This window comes from Sitodiplosis mosellana, unplaced genomic scaffold (genome assembly GCF_009176505.1).
Source record: "Sitodiplosis mosellana isolate CC-2019 unplaced genomic scaffold, AAFC_SMos_1.0 Smas_scaffold_1, whole genome shotgun sequence".
Classification (NCBI taxonomy): Eukaryota; Metazoa; Arthropoda; class Insecta; order Diptera; family Cecidomyiidae; genus Sitodiplosis; species Sitodiplosis mosellana.
This window is the reverse complement of record NW_022595244.1, coordinates 18432271-18453898: the sequence shown is the minus strand read 5'-3', so window position 1 is coordinate 18453898 and position 21628 is coordinate 18432271. Positions and strand designations below refer to the sequence as shown.

General features: G+C 35.6%; 1 protein-coding gene across 7 annotated transcripts in view; it reads right to left on the bottom strand.

Annotated features, from left to right (window-relative positions):
• LOC129580573 (lachesin-like) overlaps positions 1–21628 on the bottom strand; it is a 76832-nt gene extending 55204 nt beyond the window's left edge. For 5 of the 7 annotated variants that reach the window (XM_055471147.1, XM_055471152.1, XM_055471149.1 and 2 more), the window contains exon 1: positions 20292–21628. The gene's annotated coding sequence lies outside the window, so the exon portion shown is untranslated. The remainder of the gene's footprint in view (positions 1–20291) is intronic. The other 2 variants (XM_055471148.1, XM_055471151.1) reach the window with 1 other exon arrangement.

Here is a 21628-nt window from a genome sequence, read left to right as displayed (position 1 = left end):
CAAAACCCAATCAAATTACCAAGGATCGATTTTTCATTAAAACTTTGATTAAATTAGCTTGACACTTTTATAATTCATATTGAGAATGTTCTGTATTTTGACGAGAACTGGCTGCGGTACAATAAATTTTCAGCGAAGCGGTGCTTCCCGTCTGTTTACTTGCTGTAATTAATTTTGGATGAGCAGCACCAGGAATAGTCCTTTCTCGGCTTTTTTCAATTTTTTTTGACATTTATTGGTGACGTTGCGCTCAAAAGACAGCTTTAATACACTTCAGTGTTTGGCACATTGACACTTTTGTGGGGCAAATGATTTGGGTTTTGCAGCATGAATAGCGTAATTATTGTAAATATATTAGCTGCTTAGCTTTCTTGTATCTTCATCAATCCATTGCGATGAATGACACGATTTTTGCCAAACCGCATACCCATGTAAAATTCATTGAAAATACATTCCTGTTTGTGGGCTAATTCAAATCATATTACCGAAATAAATGATACACATTTCACCATAAATTTGTCGATGCTTTCAAAAATCATTCAAATATTTACGAGACATTTCCGGTTTAACCAATTGTTACGAATATCCTCTTTTTTACTTTTCGAGTGAATGAATTTCAAAAAAAAAAAAAAACATTCAGGCCAGCAAGATATGGAATGTCGCGCATTCTGCTTTTATTTATTATTATCTGTGTAAACCCTTTTTTTACTAAACTGAATTGAATATATTTTGAGCAAAAAAAAGGGCATCAACGGGATGAAGTCAATGCAAGATTCAATATAATGCAAAATTAATCCAAGTGATTTCGAAAGATGTATCTCCATTTGCCTAGTGATTGCAGATAGCCCTTGTATGTAATAATTAAAGTTGAGAAATTATCCCATAACTTTTATAGGGGGAAAAAAACAGAATTTACTCTTTATGGACGGCATATTTCCTCTTTAGAACCTTTTTTCGTTGTATGAATGCATTAATGGCAAACGGAAATGAATCCTTCGCCGAAATGATTTAGGTCGATTTGTAAAACAGAAACAATGAATGTTTTTCAAATGGAATCGGTGTGCCCTGACGATGTATTGGAATATTTCGACACAGCAAACTCTTATTCAATATTTAACGTTGCTAGTTTCAAGTGGCACGAACGGTTTGAGATGGAGATAGTCAACGTTTTCTGCATCCATTTCGAAGTAGAGCGAGAGTTATAAATGTATTTTCGGTTGTTATTTATTTAATTTACGTGAGTCAATACTATGAGAAAAAAAAACTCTCTCTCAAGTACATTGGCGAAGGGAATATGGAGAAAGAAAGAAAACCGAACGGTACAGCTCTTTTCCCGACAAAGTGCAATGATTTCGACAAAATGCGCCAACGGAAATATTCGAGAAATCGGTTGTGTATTTTCACTAGATAAGTTCCACCGAATTTTCCATTCCATTGTTTTTCCATTTCAGATAAACACGGTCATAAAACGAAGTGCCTGTGCTGTGTGCTCCCACACACACACATACGCTCTCATGTGCATAAGACGACAAAAAGATATCGTCTGACAAGACTTGGCCACTCGAAATGTGAAAGTGTACTTTGGCTTTTTTGTCCCTTGTGATTGAATTTCGGCTACAAAATGACCGGCAACTGTATATTTAGCCCGCAGGATGACGGTCAAGTGGACAAGTGGGCAAATGGGAGAACGAGATTGATAGGAATTTCCATTGTTTTGGACACTTACCACTTGCTTATTATTATATTATATGATTCATTCATAATTTATTTGGGTCAGAAACATGAAGCACAACCAATTTATTTGAGTCGAATGTTATTTGACACAAGACGTGTACAACGGAAATTTCCATTTTTATTTACTTTTGTTCTCAAAACATCATCGTCTATCAAAACAAGGATATGGGATCAGTTGAAAATTGTGCGGGAATTGGCCTAGAAAGCGTAACGACGCACCGGATCGGTTGAGACGAATTGGAAGGAAAATGAGATTTTTCATGTGCATGACCCATGACCATTTGGGATAAACTTTGGATAATCAAACTCAAGTATTAGCTCGATTATTGTTTTTAATTTAGTTGGTAGCCTTTTGAATTGAAACTCCAGCTGATCGGAACAGCCAAACGGGATTTATTTAACACTTATTTGGAGACGAAATCAACAATTTAGATTTCGGTTTCATTGTCTATTCAAACGCATTGATTCTTTCAGCATTTTCCGCATTGCAAAAATATTGTATCAACAAGAGAATGGCTGGTGTCATGGCATTTTCTTTTCGCATTTGTACCGATTCATGTGCTTTCATATTGTATCTAAGTATTTGAAACTGGATTCTGATTTGATCGTTGGAAAAAGCCTCCTTCGTTTCACTTCGATTTTCCGAAAAATACATTTCATTTAGAAAAGTTCACTGAATAAAGCTGAGCTTACAATGCATGGTATGTCGGTGAGACGCAAACCAGCGAATCTTCTGGAGAAATTAACCCGTTTCATATCGCGATTCCAGGAAGAACCAAACCGTAGGATTGTCGTTCCTTTCACAAAACAATTTTAATTTGAGAATATTGTGCCAACAATGAGAGTCAATTTCAAATCAACAAAAAAGGTGCCTATACAAGCAAATCATATCAAAATCATCCGATTGATTTCCTATGGAACGCGCATTGTTGGAAAGAAGAAGAAAAGAAATCGAAGAACAAAATCTACTCCTCATCTCAGCCAGAATAATAATAAGAAGCGCCAAATAAAATTTTATTATATTTGCCACATATACATTCCGAGCCATATAATCGAAATCCGGCAGAGGAGCGGCAGACGAAGCTTTCGCCAAAAATAAACTAAGGAATGTGTGAGTACTTTGAACGCATCTCTGTCTCAACAATTTCCACGTTAGATCGTATGATAACATTGAAATCAGTGTGTATGTGTCTCCCTCTCTCTCTCTCCCACTTTCTGTCTCTAAACTACGTTCAGAAAATACTATTCCGAAATTCGGCGCACACGAACCAACTAATGCCAACGACTGAACAAGTGAATAAGTCAAGCGTAAAGGATAAAATAAAGAAGGGACAACCAAAACGCTCCCAATTTTCTATCGTTGTTGAAAAATCTCTGTGAATATTTCGCATATATCGGATTTTCTGAACGCGTGTGAGGCCTTACATGTGCCTTCCACAAATGAAAACCTTGAGATTCCGTCGTTATATTGGGGATATTGTGATTTAAGCGTATAGCACATTTAAGTGTAATAATATCGTAGCGTAAAATAATGCAAGAGAGCGACGCTGGAATGGAAACGAGTTTCATGCCGATCGATATGAAATACGATACGTAGAATAGAAAGGAGTAGAATAATAAAAGAATGCCGTAGTAAAGTTTATGCCGTTATTTTCAGCATCGTTATGGAAACTATAGAAATGCATGTACGACAGTCTCGTTTTCGCCTCAAATGAAATCTCTATAGGCGCTGAAGTGGATAGCTTTAAAATAATCCCATGAATAAAAATATCAAAATAAAAATATTCCGATGTTTGTTTTGTGAGCATGTGTGTACGTGTGATTTTCGCAGCAAGTGGTTTCATTCAATAGAAATTTGTATGCATGACAGTCATTGGCCTCTTCAATACATTCCATTGTTGATGTTTTGCCTTTTTGCATGGTTATTTATTTAGTTTCTTTTTTCTACCAATGTTTTTTTTTGTACGGATATCGTTATCAGTTGATGTATCCGCATTTTTTCCCCCTGAATATTCACGATGAGGAAATACATTCATTCCTTTCATTTATGAATATTCAATTTATTCAAAGAAATTCGATCAAACTCTTCCTGGAAAAATTATCGAATTGAAATCAATATTTTTTTCATCACGCATAATAATCAATTCATCCTCATACATCAATCTTTTGTTGGGAAATTGCATGTATTGAAATTTTCATGTGACCCGCAGCAATTTCAATTTCAGTAATTTCCAGTTTCACTTCATCACAGAGCATGAATAAATCTTTTGGTATTCTTTCATCCGCATGTCATATGAGGCTGTGAGAATGAAAATGGCAATACAGGAATAAACATTCTGAAACGCGTCAAGAAAAAAAATTCGCAAAAATGAATCATGAGTTCTGAATATGCAAAAGTGAAACATGAATTTAGGAGGTTCATAGTTCACTTTTGCGTATTCAGAACTCATGATTCACTTTTGCGATTTTTTTTTTCTTGATGCGCTTCAGAATGTTCATTCCTGTATTGCCATTTTCATTCTCACAGTCTCATATATCCAGCGGCCGTTAAAGCTTTTCTCCGCCGCTCAAATTGGATTTATTCCAATTCGTTGGTTCATTTTCAACGTTCATTTTTCTTCAGTTTCGTCATGCAGTTTTGCTGTGTGCATTGTTTGTCATGCTCATTGTAATTTGTTAATGATACGTATTGTGTTTCATTCTTGGCATCATGGTTGGGCCGTACATGCAGCGCATTGTATGACATTTTTACCCCATATTTACGGTCATTCAATTCCAAAAAAGGTACTTTTTTCAATTCACTCTCACTCTACTTATCTGTCGTGGCCCGAGCACATTGTTGATACATTTGTGATATGAAATATTTTCAATTATGGAGCGAAAAAAAACTGAAATAAATATTCAATGGGGAATAGTTAAAAATTATGTAATTATTGTCGAACAGTTTAACACTAATTTGCATGTTATCTTTAATTTTCTCTGGTTCGAATCGTGATCGAACAATAATTTCAACAAAGTTGATGATTGATATTGCATTCCCTTTTTTTCGTGTACATGTGATGATTAACCGAATATTTTACGGGACAAGTTTGGCTGATCGTTTGCTGAATTTTATGTCCCGAATGAGATAAATCGCATATAAATTTACACACAAAATATGCGATAAATGATTGCATGGTAAATATTGTAAAAATGCATGGGAATGCGACAGATCCGCATCGAATGCACCATCTGAATATTAATCATTTTCCCTGAAAACATTGCAATCCGTTTTTCAATTTTCTCAACAAATCAGCAATTTCAGCGATGCAAACACAGACAAAGAAAAAAATTGGAACAAACGGCAAAGCTATTTGATATTATCGCATCGTATGAACAGACTTGATGGTGCCAAGTACACATTGCACTATTTTGTTCTTCATTTTGAACGCAAATGCAGACTTGTATAATCCAAAGCATTATTATCGACAAAAAAATCTTTCATTTGCCGATTTGTTCTAAATTTTCAAATTGAGCGCTTAAAATAAGTATTGCTTTGATGAATAGAAACTATTTATACCATTAGATTTCCTGTTGTATGGTCAATTCATTTTGACATCATCGTCAGGTATGCAAATGATACTTCATATATATGTTTTTTTTTCTCGATAGGCAATTGCATGGAATGTATATTTCGAATTTCAATTCGATGCCCGGGCCCAATTCTTTGAATCATTCATGCGTAATCGTTTTCATTGTGTTTTTTTCACTCTCATTTTCCATGTAGGCATTAGTTTTTGGTAGAGTTTCAAAGTGTATTGTTGTCATTGCTAGTGACGACACCAACTATCATCATCATCAATTTGTTGACGTAACTTGCGGCCAAATGCAAAATATGCGAAGGAAGAACATCACAGCGATGGAAAAATACGAAATACCATTATTGGTTATGCATTCAAGTGACATACACTAAATGCCATCTCATGCATTTTCAATTCCTTCGATACTTCACCTGTTTTTTTCATTCTTTCTCTTTTTCTCCCGTCCGTATTGCTTAATAGATTCGGTATGTTTTCAAAACACATTTACCTATCATCAATGCCATGAAAAATGATCGAAATTTTTATTTTAAATTCGCAATTTTTCAATATCGATTGCGTTGCTCCGTTGCTTGTGTTGAATCGACAAAATATTGTCGCAGTGTAACTGTTTCGATATACGCTTAAATTGATGCACGTGAAGCAACTAAGTCATGCTATTTTTGCTCGCAAGAGACACACACATACACACACACACCGAAATCTGTATGGAATGCCGTACGAATTGCAAAGAGGACACCCAAAAATGGCAGCAACAGCAACATCAACACGCTGCCGCAACATTTTATATCTGTGTGAGAACATTTTCCAGATGCACGGCGCACATTTATAATCGGCAGATACGGCGAGCATCGTGTATTGAATACAAATTTCTTTGCTATTACATGCAAATAAAAATGCTTCATAAAATGATGCTACAATAAACACATCGGATTTTGTTGGTGTTCACATTCATTCGATTTCATTTAAGCGGTTTCGAGGTTTTCGATGGAATCTTTTGAGCGGCACAAATTCACCCAAAGTGTTCGCAAAACAGTAATAGTTTGATGCAGTGTATGCAACGCACACATGCAAGGATGTTGCGGTTAAACCAAATTTCCTGCCCGACGGCAACATTAAAATCAATATGCTTTTCGAGTTGGACGCTCATTCGACGCAAATCTTCCCCAATGAGGAATGTGTACAAATCTGTAACAATTTTGTAATGAAAATGTACACAGTGTGTGCACAAACGGTGTACACTTTCATACAATACGCGTTACAAGAATACCATAATTCCTCATTGGGTCGGACTATTACACTATCGGGCAAGTGTAGTAATCGTCATGAGAGTACGTTTTAGTGAATAAATTTCTGCCCACGAATGTTTCAGTTCCGATGTATGCTTTGAATTGGAAATAAAAATGATAAAAGCATTCCGTACCGGGTGGAATTTGTTCGATGAATGCACAAGCAACCAAAATGAAACGAATTTCCAGAGATATTCAAACGTTATATTCGAGCTTAATAACGGGTGCTTTTGGATGTTTCAGCACTACTCTTCTACTTAAACAATTAAAGGCCATTTCAAATTTTCAATCTCAGCATGATTTAAAAGGGCTTATAAGTGATTATGACTCACATTTTGAAATTTGAAATACTGGTTGCGTTTTCCATACCGTTTTAAATGCTCTAATGGTATCAAATTGAAATGTTTTCAAACTTTGCGAACATGATCATCTCTCTTATGGGTATTTTACTTTTCCACCTTCCCACCGCGATGAACTGTACGGTTCGACTGTTGTAGACTACGACTCGAAACTTGCGAGCGATCGTTCAGTGTTATCATAGATGTTTGACAAGAAGCACACAAAAGAAACTTAGGCACCAACTTTCTGAATGCAATGCCACCAGTTCCCCGGGCATCAATTAAGTTTCAAAGCCAATGCAAAAGAGGTTTCTGAATGGAAAACTTTCACTCACCTCTTTTTACAGAACAAATAGAATCGGATATACAGTAAATCACAAAATACTCGTATCCATATATTATGCCCACCGTACAGAATTACCTGTCGTATATGTCACCGATATGGGGACATTCAGCACCACAAACACCAATTCATTCAATTCAAGTAATCCAGAATCATGCACTGCGATCAATTTTCAGACGTGAATATTATGCATTTGGCTTAGAGACTGGAGAAATGAGAGAAAAATTTGGATTATTGTCAGTGAGAGAGATCGTTCGCTATGATACAATGCTACTGGTATTTAGAATTAAAAACAAACTGATAAAAACTGATGTAGAAATCAACTAAATTGCAGACATGGCTATCCGACACGAAGTTCCTCTAATATCCATTAAGAAAGCTGTAGAACTAATGCGGGAAAATTTTTAATATCCAGGCAGATTGCTATTTCATTCAATTCACTACCAACAGAGATAAAGAATTTAACACCAGTTCACAAATTTAAGAAAGAAACAAAAAAATACCTTCTGAATTGATGAATTATTAGCAAACAAACGACAAAAATGTATAAAAAAGAGTTTTTTGATAGTAATTGATTCATGCACAAATATGCATTAAAAAATTAATAAAATAGGGACTGTTTTGTGATAAAAATTGTATCTACAGAATAGGCTTTAATTACGAATTATAACGTTCATGAGGTTTTCTAATAAGGTTTTCCCCACCCAATTGTTCCTCTGACAAAATACAACTATTCAATGGATAAATAAAGATAAAGACTAAGATAATAGTTCTCTTATCAAATTCTAGAAGCTCAAGCTCGATATCAAAAAACAACTGTTTGTTCTTCAATAAATTTTGTCGAGTTTTACATAATTTTATTAAATTATATAATCCTCCGGAGGATAAGAACCGAGAAAAGGAAATAAACGAAGTAAATCACAAATTCCCATCGCTCGTTTGTTTGCTGTTCCGTGGTGCGAGTCTCAACTCAAACCAAATAATTTCTTAAGCAATTCATTTTGATTGTCGTAGGCCAGGAACGATATATAAATAGCCTTGCGGTAAAGAAAAATATGACACATTCAGTCGTTCGTCACAGTTGATGGACGTTTGCTGAACTTTGTTGTTGATTCAGTTCCGTCTTTTTTGTGTTCACATCATTTAACAATAATTTATGTTTGCCGACCGCTCCACAGAGCATTTTCACTTCTTTTTGTCGCATTTTTGATTAATTCTTGCCCCGGCGAAGCAGCACGAACGAAACTATAAAATGCAAACGAGTTTTGGTTGGGCCTCTCAGTTCAAACAAAATATTGGCATATGAAAAAAGTCACTTGAAGTGGTTACGGTATCAGGTTGAGCGTCGTAGCACAGAATATTTATTTGGTATGCTCATTTTTTTTTCAACTTTCACATTCCAACAATTTCCGTTCTAATTTCGAAACTAAGCAACGAAGAGCGTATGATGGATTAGCTCTTACATTTAAGCATTCACTCGCTTGCCATTATTTCCAGTGCAGTATGCTTGCCATTTACGAAACGAAAGAAAAACACATAAGTGGTAGTTTATTAAACACAATTTATTAAATAATTTCCCCAGAAATTCGGCTCGGCTGGTTACAATGGTCGAAATTTAAATTAATGGTAGCTGCAACTTTGTAACACATTCTCAACGCTCAACCAAAATTAATGGTCAACACTCGACCGTCACAAAAACAAGTACCGAACTTAATTTATTTTTGTAGTAATAACATTTTAAATAAACACGATGGAAACTGTCGACAAAGGGAAGAGAAAACATGGAGACATAATCGTGTGCATAGCAACTGCGTATCATTTGTGAAATTTAATTCGTTTGTGGGATGACTGTGACGCTTTTTACACCAAATAGGTCAAACAATCAACAACACAGCGCAACATTGGAACCCGATTTTTAAAGAAAAATTCTGTTTTCACTTGGCTTTAAACGGTTTCTTTTTTTGGCAATCCTCAAATAGTGGTGCAAAAAGGTTGAAGCACTTAAGCCAACCAATTCAATTCCCAAATAAAAAAGGAAGAAGGAAAAAAAGTGAAAATTACAAACGAAAGGGAAAAAAAGCAGTTGAGGTCAACACGAAAAAAAGAGAGGCAGATTGTCGAGGTTCGTCGAGGAAAAAGGAATTACATAAGGAAGCAATAAAGATTTGCAATTTATCAACGGTTTGCATGTAATGAAATCACATATCCTGCATTATAGTTTTCCGACTTAGCGAAAAATAATGCCAATGCATTCGTTGTTGTACTGTTCCTTTCATTCCGTTCACGAAGTATACCCAACGTACGACAGGAGAGGAAAAAAAATTGCCAAGTGTCACATCACATAAAGCACATGAAGCGAAAGGAAACGAAATATAAAATACAAAATGCAAAACACGCGCTCCATTCTCACTTGAGCAGCGCAAACAACGACACAGAAGCTCATTCGAAATTGTGCGGTGCTAAAATATTCCAGTCCCAGTCAACGGTATTAGGCGAAATCCTTATCCAAATAAATTTCGTTCGTCAGCAAAGTGTATCAAACAAAACCAACAAAAAAACAAACAGTCGCACATACTAGCTTTGCTTGGCCTCTTGCGAGATCCATCTAATTCTATATAAACGAAAACATTCGCTTTTGAGCGACGAGAATGATTGTTGTGTATGTATGCGATCGGTTCCAAAAATGATTGATTGTGTGCTCGGCTTTACATTTGTAGAATACGTGTCTGAATAGTGGACGCGTGCTGCTGCTGTATCTCCTTTGTATGTAAGCGACCGTTTTTCAACATGTCGCTTCTTATCTGATACCAATGATTTAGTCGAATTGGTTGCTCTTCCGCTCTCACGTTCGGTGTAAAAACTAAAAACCGTATTGTTCGGCTCACAGCCATAAAGAATTTGGACAATGACATTAACCACATAAAAACATACAATGAACGACAAAAAGCAGCACCGCAATTTAAATAATCATTATATTCCCATAAATAAATCTCAGGCATTATATTATATGTATTTATTGTATGTATATTTCACCCATTCGAAATGCGATGTGGATCATTTGAGGCGGGGAGGCGGGGAGGCGAGACAGTGCGAGAACATTGAGAGAGGGAGATATATCTACTATGAATTGGCACATAGCGATTTGTGGGATTTTTTTTCACATTAAAATGTTTCACTGATAACACAATGGAATCCATCCCGAAGAAAAATCCACTTAACTTCATCCGAATCGGTTAGACTACTCGTTACCAGAGAATTACTCGGAATAATAATGAATTTGAAAGCAAATTCTCTTTGATTGTTCGCCTATTTTATCGCTCATTAATAAATTTATGCAGAAACTTTGTGCGCCAGAGAACACCAACGTTATATTATTATTGAAATCGTTGGCCAATCTTCGCACAATGACTTTTAAATATTTGATTAAGCAGCGTCAATGGCGCTTGGAATGTGTTTACATTAATCGCAACGACTCGAAAATGACGTCAATTAGACACGGTCTCGCCTCATTTTGGCCAATACACCAACAATTTTGCGGCTTATTTGCTTCTGTAAACAAAGACATTTGATACATTCAATTTGACACTGATCGTGTGGAAAACTGTTCGTAAAGCGAAATTCGTGGCAAATAGTTTTAGTTATTTGCATAAATGTTTTGAATAAAGCTTATAAATATTTTGGGTATTACAGAATAATCTCAGAAATTTCATTTTGCTTTTCATGAATCTAAAAATGTGTTCAGTGACGGAGTAAAAATGCAGTATATTTGGAACACGAATGGACTGTAGAAAATGAGTTTCCAAGAAAATCGATGACACTGCAACTTATAGCTCTTGTTTTAATATGCCGGAAATATGTGAAAATCTGCAGAATTTGTCATTGGAGTGTTTTGCCAAAGAGTAACATGCAACGCAACGTCAAGTAAGTAATATGTGGTGCCATTGGTATTGATGCGACGTAGCAGTAATGTGATTGAACTGAAGTTCTCAACGATGAATTGCACAATATTTCAGCTCTATTGAATTCGCTAATTTGATAAATGGTCGGTTTTCAGAATGATGAATTCTGTCTAGGAATGTCTTAGCTATCAATTTAGTAAATGTGTCGTGTTGGCAGTACTATCTTCTGTCTGTTACGGTCACGACAACTGTCACTGAAATGTGGTTTTTGAATCAATATCGGTGAAATGTACGTTGCGGCTTCTATTGATATGTTATCGCCATTAGTTGGGCCGATGCAATAACACACTTTAAGCCTGTTAATACATAGATTTCAATTGTTTTCATGCCCTTCGGCTATCAGCATTATGTTTGCTTTTAACGGATTCATCGATCCAAAATGGCATGTGTGTGTGTGTGTGTGTGTGTATGTGTTCCATTAAGACATTAAAATTCGATTTGTATGGATTGTTTAAACTGGATTTTGTGTGGTAGGCATCGTATATAGATTTGTCCACGACGAATGGATATCGTTAATGTTTATTTCATAAATCGCATTCACATTCATTAGTCTTCATTAGTAATTCGTCCAAAAAGACATGTTTAATGGAATTGATTCGAAAATTATGAACATGGATAAGCTCTTTTCCATCGACACTCTACTGTGTTGGTGTAAAATATTTCGATTTGGTACGTTTATTTATGTGTTATGTTATATATATGTGTTGAGGACTGAGCCGTGAACAAGTTGATGGCAGTGGATTCGAGCTGACTGACCGCAATGACATTCAATATACTGCTACTTAATAGATTCAGTGGGATCGGATTATATGCTAAACGTACGTTAGAGTGCACCCAAAGTTATCGGTTAACCACGTAAACCGATTTGCATTGTATTATTAAATATTAGCTGCATTCAGCGAGCACACTCATTGTGTGTGTGTATCTATTGTTGTCATTTGGAGCGCAGCATGCTTGTAACACATAGTTGTCAACAACAAGCAAACATCAATACGTCATTTTAAAATGCAAGCTTTCCTTTCAAGAGATTTTTCTACATCTACGGCTTTTGTCTATTTGCTTAATGCTGTGCGTTGCGCGAACACTTTTAACATGTCGAAATATTAGAGTAAACACCAAACCGCTTATGTAAACTGCACGAGATATGGGAAAAGAGCTCGTGAATTGTTCGGTGGCGTCATTGTTGTCGTTGTCGTTTGTACGTCGACGGCAAAGAACAAAACTAATGCACACGATGCACACGATGCACATCGCACATGAGCAAACACATCCACTTCCTGCGGTACGGCTCAATTGCAAAACTGGAGCAAACATTTTGCAAAGTGACATCCATGCAAATTTATGAAGCGGTTTCCATAATATATATTTTGCCAGCCTGATGCGTAAAGTGAATTGTATTTGTCGATCGAGAGAGAGAGAATGAAAATTCTGTACATGCAACCGATTCACGATGTGCTTCGAATGCGTTGCACATTCGCAAAGTTATCAACACCAACACTACCACAATCCACTATTACATATTTACATTAGCTCGCTTGAAAGCCTGCCGACGAGATATATGCATGGTGTAAAAGAAGCGCTCTCGAATTTGACAGAAACGAAGCGTACAATCAATGGTATAATGCCAATTCAATCCACTTCATTAACAGTTTATTGCTTAAGCTTGGCCGAAATGAAATCCTTATTATTGGCAATTATGATCGGATTAAATAGTATTTTATTTCTACTTGCTAGCGCTTTACATCCACACTACTCCCTATCACACACTCTCTCTCTCTCTCTCTCCTCCCCATACATTGGGAAAATGCATCATTGCTTCCGGATTAGGTGAGCAGAGAATTTACTTCACACCGCACAATTGACACACTTACAATTGAGATAAACAACAGCATTCATAATTCAGCGATTGTGACGAATACTTTTCCCGTTATGTTTTCCTCTCATTGTCACTGATCACATCAATCCCCAGCAATCCACAACAAACACACATCAACGGCGAAAGCGCTTAGAAACCAAAGAAGATTTGTCTCGTTTTGAAAAATTGACGACTATTTTGTTTCGGTTGAGGGATATGCAGACAAAAGCTATGACAGCGATGGATATACTTGTATATATATTCAGAAGAGTTTCTTCCGCATTTTGCCAGCGAAAGAAGGTTATTTCGCTCGATTCGGAAAAGCAAGTGGATGAAAGCTTCCATACTAAGTCATAAAGATTATTTCACATCGTCGTTGGCGAGCGATTGTTTGGTGACTCAAAATCGCACCCATCGCCAAGGTACCAATGGCAGTAGATCGAATGCCATGACATTCTGACATGCCCAAAAAGAAAATCAATACACAAAACAAAATAAACCCGAATCAAGTCGAAGTAATGCGACAAAGAGCCGTCAGTGTTCAGTGACTTACAGAAAGAATGAGAGAATCGATAAAACTCCATTTATATAGTTTGTTGTTATGGATTCCTTCTTTTTACCATTCTAGGTTTTCCCATTCCGTTTTCACCTGTAAAAATAGATAGGTGAAATGCTTGCATTGCTGCCATTTTCCGCCTTTATTTATAGACATTGCACGACAAACACGAAAAAGAAAATGAAAATACACCAGAACGAGAGGAACACAGAAACTAACAGTTCCAACATGATTTACGGTTCAATAAATTTGACTAACTTGAAAGCGATATTCTGCGAAAAATGTAACAGAGTGTGGTATCAGTGTTTGTAGCGCAGATCGAATCACGTTAACCCATTTTCAAGTCTGTCATGTTTTTTTGCCCCTGTTCCAAAGCAAATGCTACGTTTGAACCAAACCGGAATGCGTTTTGAAAGTCGTTTGGATTCGCATATTTTATTCATCCATGCATTTTCCTTCCCCAGTACAATTGTCCTTGTCAACTTTATGAGTCACTCTACCCCGCACTCGGTTCGCATATTGTACCGTCTCTATATTTAATTCATTTTATTCGACGGTATTTTATAATGGTATGATTTGTAGTCTTGCAACTACCATACTAGCAACTACTACTGTAAATGCCATACCAACTGATCGATACAAATTTGTTTCAGTTTTTGCATTGCTTTCGTAATAGACAATATAAATCATATTCAGCTACAATTTAGTTGTTAAAAATGATTTACGTGCATTCATAAAACACGAACGCGTCGTTTTTCTTCGCTGCTGTCCAATCGGTGTTAAGCCCATTGCTCCAGTATTTTAGTCTCGATAATTCAGCGTGTGAATATTAATGGGTTTAGTCAATCATATTTCACGGTGATTTTGAACTCGACTATGAATTTATTGCTTTTTGTACAGTTCCTTTGGTGGGCATGCCACAATTGAGCATGCAAGGCGATTGATATCAAGTTCAAGGCACTCAATATAGACATTATTCGGTGTGACGTAACCGGTTAAAAGCGATTGGTTGTCAAAGGAGCATGGTAAATGAGGCTATTAAAGAGATCAATGAAAAGCGAAAAAATAAATGGGCTTCGTTCACAACGATGAAATATAAATGTTCAGGAATGTGACACGAAAAATAAAAACAGACAACAAGATAAATGGAAAACACACCGAGTAAGTGTGGGAGGGAAAAAAACCAAACACAGACGAATGCATGGCTTTCCTTTGAGTATTTGAGTGTCATTGTAAAACCATCAAAATCATCTCCATCGCCAATTGAACACTTCAGACAGTGAATAATAGAAAAAATGGGACATCATTCATCAGTATCCGTCCCCCATATCCGCCCCACAGCACAGTACACGTGAGATGAAATTGGTGGGAGAGGAAAAAAAGAGGTTCGTTCCGAGAAACACTCGCAATATGCTGAACACAATACAATACAAAACGAAGGTGAATTGTGTCTCATGCCAATTGAGAGGAAACCATAAAATTTTATTGCCGATTTTGTCAGCCTTAAAAATAGATTCATCTCCATAAACAGTGCGTTCATTATACGGCACAACGTAGTTGGACATCCTTCGATTGTTGTCCAAAATGGTTGGCATTTACCACCCAATGAATATCAATTGGGGGGGAATGTGTTGAATTCATCATTTTAATTTATTGATTCATCACCCCATCTCTCTATCGTACACACATTCAAACCGGAATTTGTTATAATTATATAGGCTTCATGTTGCTACAAATATAGACCAATGAAGAGAAGCAGGGAACTTGACGGTCATGTAAGTAAAATATATCGGCTATAATTAAATAGGGTTGTTTTTTTATAGCAACATTCACCCTGTTCTGGCATTTGTTTACATAAAAATATGTTTTGTTTTAATTATGGATATGATGTTGATATCCACTATCGAGTTTCACACAAAATTGAGCGCTTCAAAAGTATTTTATCTATTGTCAGCATACCATTCACCAAAAATGATGAATAAATCAAATAATCCACATGCATAATAGAGCTATTTTTACTGTACTTTCATTTTCCCAACAAACGAAATCCAACAACTATTGGAATTTTCTATCAATTCCAATGACATTTATTTCAATCCTTCCTTAGAAACAATTTTCGATATTATTGTATTTATTTTTAATTTTTGAATTTGAATGAATACATTGTTTTACATCGTTACATTAAATAATAATACAATGTGATGGAAAATAATGTAGAAAGTTTTGAATATTCCAATTCAAAATAATTGAATACTTATTGCTTTGTTTAAATAATAGTATTCAGTTATAACGGGCTAACTGTATTAAAGGTAAGTACAATAAAACAGTTCCTAAAGAGCTGTATAAATTTTATTATTCATTCATTGCTTCTACTAATAGATTTGAATCGACTATACAATTGAAAGAAAATTGCTTATAAGGATACCTGAATTCCTGAATTAATTTAATTGTATGTGTTCTGATTTTCTTCCGACAAACTTGGTTCATAAAAAATTCAATTTGGTTGAGGAGGAGGATAAAGTAAATTTAATCTGCAGGAATTACATCGACATTATGTCTACAGCAATAAAAGCTAAATCTTTGTGAAATCAAACAAACTGTTGCAATTTAGGGGAAATCAACGAACATTGTATCGACGTCACTCAAACAATGTTTTATACACATAGACTCTATAGTGTAGTGAATTTTTCATCTTACACTCGATAATTTATTCATTTATTGGATAAAGTATGGTATCAATACGTCGAATTAATTAACAATTTACTAGTTGCTTTAAATTCACCTTCGCAAGACTTACGCAACTTGAATGACAATACAAATTATGTTTTGAGTTAAACGTGAGTTTAATATGGCAAATTATTACCAAATGAAAAGGTTCGTAAGTTTCTTTGTGCTCTTCTCCTTGGTCGGATGCTTTGCTTATTGAAATCGATATAATCGACCTGGGGGAAATTACATCAGTATCATAGACTCAAGAAGAATGAAATGCACGTGTTTCCGTTCCTTAAATCAACCTATGCACATAGTTGGCAATGAATCGGTAACGTCATCTGCCAATTAGTTGACTGCGGTCAGGGCTAATTGGCAATTCGGTAATATTTTATGGTTCATCTTTATGTTAAACTAAGCATTAAATTATCTGATTTATAAGGCTTTTTGATTCGATGGAATTTTCGTATGAAAGCATGTATTATAAATTTAATTAAACTACATGTGAAGTTTTGTTTTGTAAATTTTCAGCAATCAGTAATGTGATGTAATAACTATTAGCTAAACCGAAAATGGAATGTCTTTGACTTTATTTGGTTTTCAATTTAACAACTTCCAATTCAATTGGAAAATTCTTTAGTGGTTTGTACCAAATCTTAATTAAACAATTCAACCAACATTGATACTGATGTATTGCTTTTCTCAAGCTATGCCTAATAAAATTGATTGTGTGAGCATAGGTATGCTGAGTTCTGACATTCACAACGTAAACCGAGTTGGTTTCAAGTACAACCATAACAATAAATTCATTCATTTGAATCAATGATTTTCATGCTAGCGAATAAATGGTATTTGCCACATAAACCAATGCATAAAATAAACAATTCAACATGTTATTTACTAGTTCACTTTGCTCTCAATCGCATCATAATTGATTGAATATTTGATAAAACGGTGGCTACAGATACCGAACCAGATAGCATAATAATTTAACAACGAAAAAATTCCGTTGGAAAATACATTTGAATTTGTTTGGTATTGAATCAGATTATGGCAAAAATCGGTTCGAGATTGAAAATTTGTCAAACTCTTGAATGAATTCTAATTTACACAAATGAAAATTGTGAATTTAATAATGGAATAATGGCGGTGTGCAGAACAATGAAACCAATGATTGATTTCTGTAGGATAAATGCCATTGAATGAACCAATAATGCAATTGTTTCAATTCGATTGTCTCATTAAACTATTGTATCGAATTCAATACACTGCTGAATTGAGACTAAATTGGTTTTGTTAAAAATTTGATTTTGTTCCGCTTATTGTGATCCATTATTGTTTTATTTGCCTCCCACATCAGGAAATAATAAAAAAGCATGATTACAAAATCAACATTCAATCAAGCAAATCAAGATGACAGAAAAAAAAATTGACGTCTTCCGCAGTATAATCAATAAACAGCAAAAGAGAAAAGCCCCAACGCTGCCTCATGTATGCAGATACGTAAAGTGTACGTGGTATTGATCATAAATATTTTATCACATCTCTTTTCACGGCGTTTTGCCACCCAAGCTACTGATGTATGTACTACCACATGCAAGCATTGTATAAATATTGAACTGTTTCGAATATTACATTCAATTTTCGATCGATTTCAAATGATAACAATAAATTTGATGACATCAATAAATAGAAAAAGAGCAAGCAAAACAATAAAAGACGTAGACGAGAGAAGCGAACGTATTATTGTGTCAATATTACAAATGTGTATCAGTGTTATTGTTGGGTTACTGAATTAGAATTGCTGAGACAAGCCACAAAAATGATATAAAATCGATGGACCCATAAGTGAAGAAAAAAAAACTCGTAAGCACAGCACATATCGACCGAAAATTCATAAATAGACGATGATAAAAATAGTATTTTTTGGACCATTCATATCCACAGAGTTGCATTGTATGTTTTATAGACCACATAAAAAGAAATTAAATTCGTGCTGTCACAAACACAACAACAGAATCACCGACATTTTGCGAATATTCTACGGAAGAGCGAACAAAAAAGTAAAATCCTTGAAGTAAGAAACAACAATGAAAGCGACAAGTTGAAAAAATATATTATAAAAGCCAAACGAAACAGAAACAGAAACAAAAAACACAAACTAAACAGAAACTCTCAGCACAACGAAAGAAGGAGATGGAAAATGCATGAATTTATTTCAATTTGCATAGAGTGTTTTGTTTATGCTTTATTGTGTACAAAATTGAATTTTCTAGTCGACAAATGGAACCATCAGCCACAACAAGTCGCTCCAAATCGAAATTCACACAGAATTGTGCTGGAAAAAATTGTGTCGTCCTGGAGACAGCACAATTTCTTTTGCATAGGCTAGTGTTGGCCCGATTTTTGTCAGCTATCGACGGAAAATAAGCATACACAGTGACCATGATTGTTTATAACCGTTGACAAAAAAAAAGAGTCAAATGAAACCAATTCTTTTGGACATTGAATGTTTGATAGCGGCAGATATGAAAATACAACCAACAAACACAACAGTTCGGATAGCTGTAAGTCAATTCGGAATGATGAATAACAACAAAAAAAGCTGACACACAAACGAAGAGAAAAAAAAACCAAGCGACAATCCACAATTCAATCGGGGAATAGAATGAGCGATGAACGCTAGTGCAGAGTAGAAAAAAAAACCACATACACAACTGACAAAACCACATGCCAGCCAGCACAAGAAACGTTGGCAAATTCGAATAACGGCAAACAAACAACAAGCACATGATGCAAAAGAGAAAAACGATGAAAAAAATGAAGCGAAAATAAAAACATTTATATGTCTCTCAATATGCGACCGATGGCGCACTTCATGTGGGCAAACTCACACAGTGTTTGTGTGTCTCTCGCTCACTCTCCTTCACGCCATTTTCCTCTATCTCTCTTGTATCGATGCAGTTCGAGTAGTTTGCATAGCAATAAAAACGACTTTTGTTCTCTTCGGAAAACGGTTCAAAAAGCCACCACGTATGTGATCTATCCGCCGCGATGCAGTGAATTTTCGTAGAACGCTTCGCACATTCAGCGATGTTTGCTCTTTCGATATATTTCGAAATGCATTTATGGATAAATACATACAATGTAAATAAATGAAATGTGTGGATAGCTTGGTTGTCTGTTTGCATTGTACCCAAGCGTACCGTATAAACTGGTCGTTGGGGTTTGCGTGTTGCACACCGTGAATTTAATGGTAATTTTATTGTTCTGCAACTCAAAAGGACAATTCCGAATAAGCTGATGTAGAGAGAAAAAAAAATGCAGAAAATTTGAGCAATAACAATGTGCCGTTCTCTAATCACTGGATTTTCTACTGGTGTACTCACACCGATTCGTTTGTTCGGCAACAAGAGACGCGCGCGCACATCGCGTATTAGGCGAAAATTGCATTTCAATTCAATGCACAATAATCTCGTCGACTTTGTTGTTTCACTATGCACAATTATTGTGGAACATTCACCGTTCGATCCCGAATCGCATGCAACACACATGTACATTGTACACGAACAGAGCAGAACGTCTTTGCACAAGCTGTAGTCCAACTTCGCGCTCAATGTTTTCATTTGTGCCAATTCCCAAGCGATAGTTGAGCAAATAGCAATTCAGATTGTCATAAAGTATAACGCACACATTCGTATGTCATTATATGTATAAATTATGAGCCGCCGATGGTGGTAGCAGTGGTTCTTTTTGGTTACAGCTAACATTATTTTATCGTGTTCATTCGCTTGCAATATTTGGTGGGAATTTAATGAGCTGTGGGAATTTTGCCCAAAACGCGAAAACCATAAGCAAAATTGCAGCATGCAATCCAGTCTTCTTACAGCTAATCAAATGTATTTTATTATGTTTGACATATTGACTTACTCATTTGTTGACAGACCGATGATCAACGATTTTTCACACTCAATTTCAATTCGCTTGATTGAACTTATGATTGCCACTTTCCAGACTCAACTCAATATTAAATTATCATTCTAATGCACTGAATGTGTCCTCGAGTATCTCTCGTTTTCTGATTGTTTGCACGTAATTCACATCAAATCACGTTAAATTTTATTTTCTTCGAATGAGACGCACACGCACAACAACAACTTGTACAATCTACGCGACCAAGGAAAAAAAATCTATCAAACTGATTTTACTTCGAAAGTTTCTTTTTTCACACAACTTCCACACATGGGACTGTTCTGTTATTACCAAAGGAATGAAAAGTTTTACACACTATATAGAATATTGTATTGGTTTGGTGTGAGTATGACGAATATTATACTATGACACTGCTTCAACGAAGTATGTTGACTTATTATTACTCATTTTTGTCTTCCAGCCTTAAATCTATTTCACAAACTTACAACTTTTTCTATATTTTTCGGTTATTGTTGCGAGAGTCCAGAACACAAAATCACATTTGGACTTCTTTTTAGCATGTGTGTTTTATTCTCTGTGTCTTTATGCCATTGAGAACGAATAGCTATGAGGATTATGGATAAAACATGCTCAAAGGTGATCCCAATAAAATCCAATTGAAACAGCCTAGATGCTCAAACGTACTATGTTCGCCAGTGTAACAGCAATCGCTTAAATTTCTTTCTTTGCGTCGAGAGATAAGATAACCGTGCGAGAGAAAAAAAATGAGAGCTCATAAATTGTCAGCCAAGAAAATGTCACGTCATCTGTGCATGTATGACGATTTGCACGGAAAAAAACTAACTTCTAATAATATCACGTAAGACCGTTATTTGTTATTATTCATTTTTTCTTCTCTGGTTGTAATCCATGTCCTTCTTGTTCCATGTGTCAACCTCACCGGCAAAAATACTCACATTTTTATTTTCATATATAAATCTATTCGTGGCAAAGTCCTATTTTTACGGAGATTCGCACATAAAAGTTTACTCGACAAACGGCCTTTATAGCGTCGATTCACTCACGGATTAAAATGTGAAACTGAAATCCTGACATTTTTTTTCTGTTCATTTCATTTAACCCATAAATTTTTACTCGCTATATGAATTCAATATCCGGCGAGAATCAAGTTCGGATAATGAAACTGGTCCAACTAAATCGCATTTGTTCACTAGTTTGTCCTATTGGAATTGTCAAAATGTTTTCACATAAATACGAAAATCTCGGTCATCGTTACTGGTGACGGTGGATTGAAACGAAAACGATGTGTACTGTCTGTGCTTCGCGATAAAACT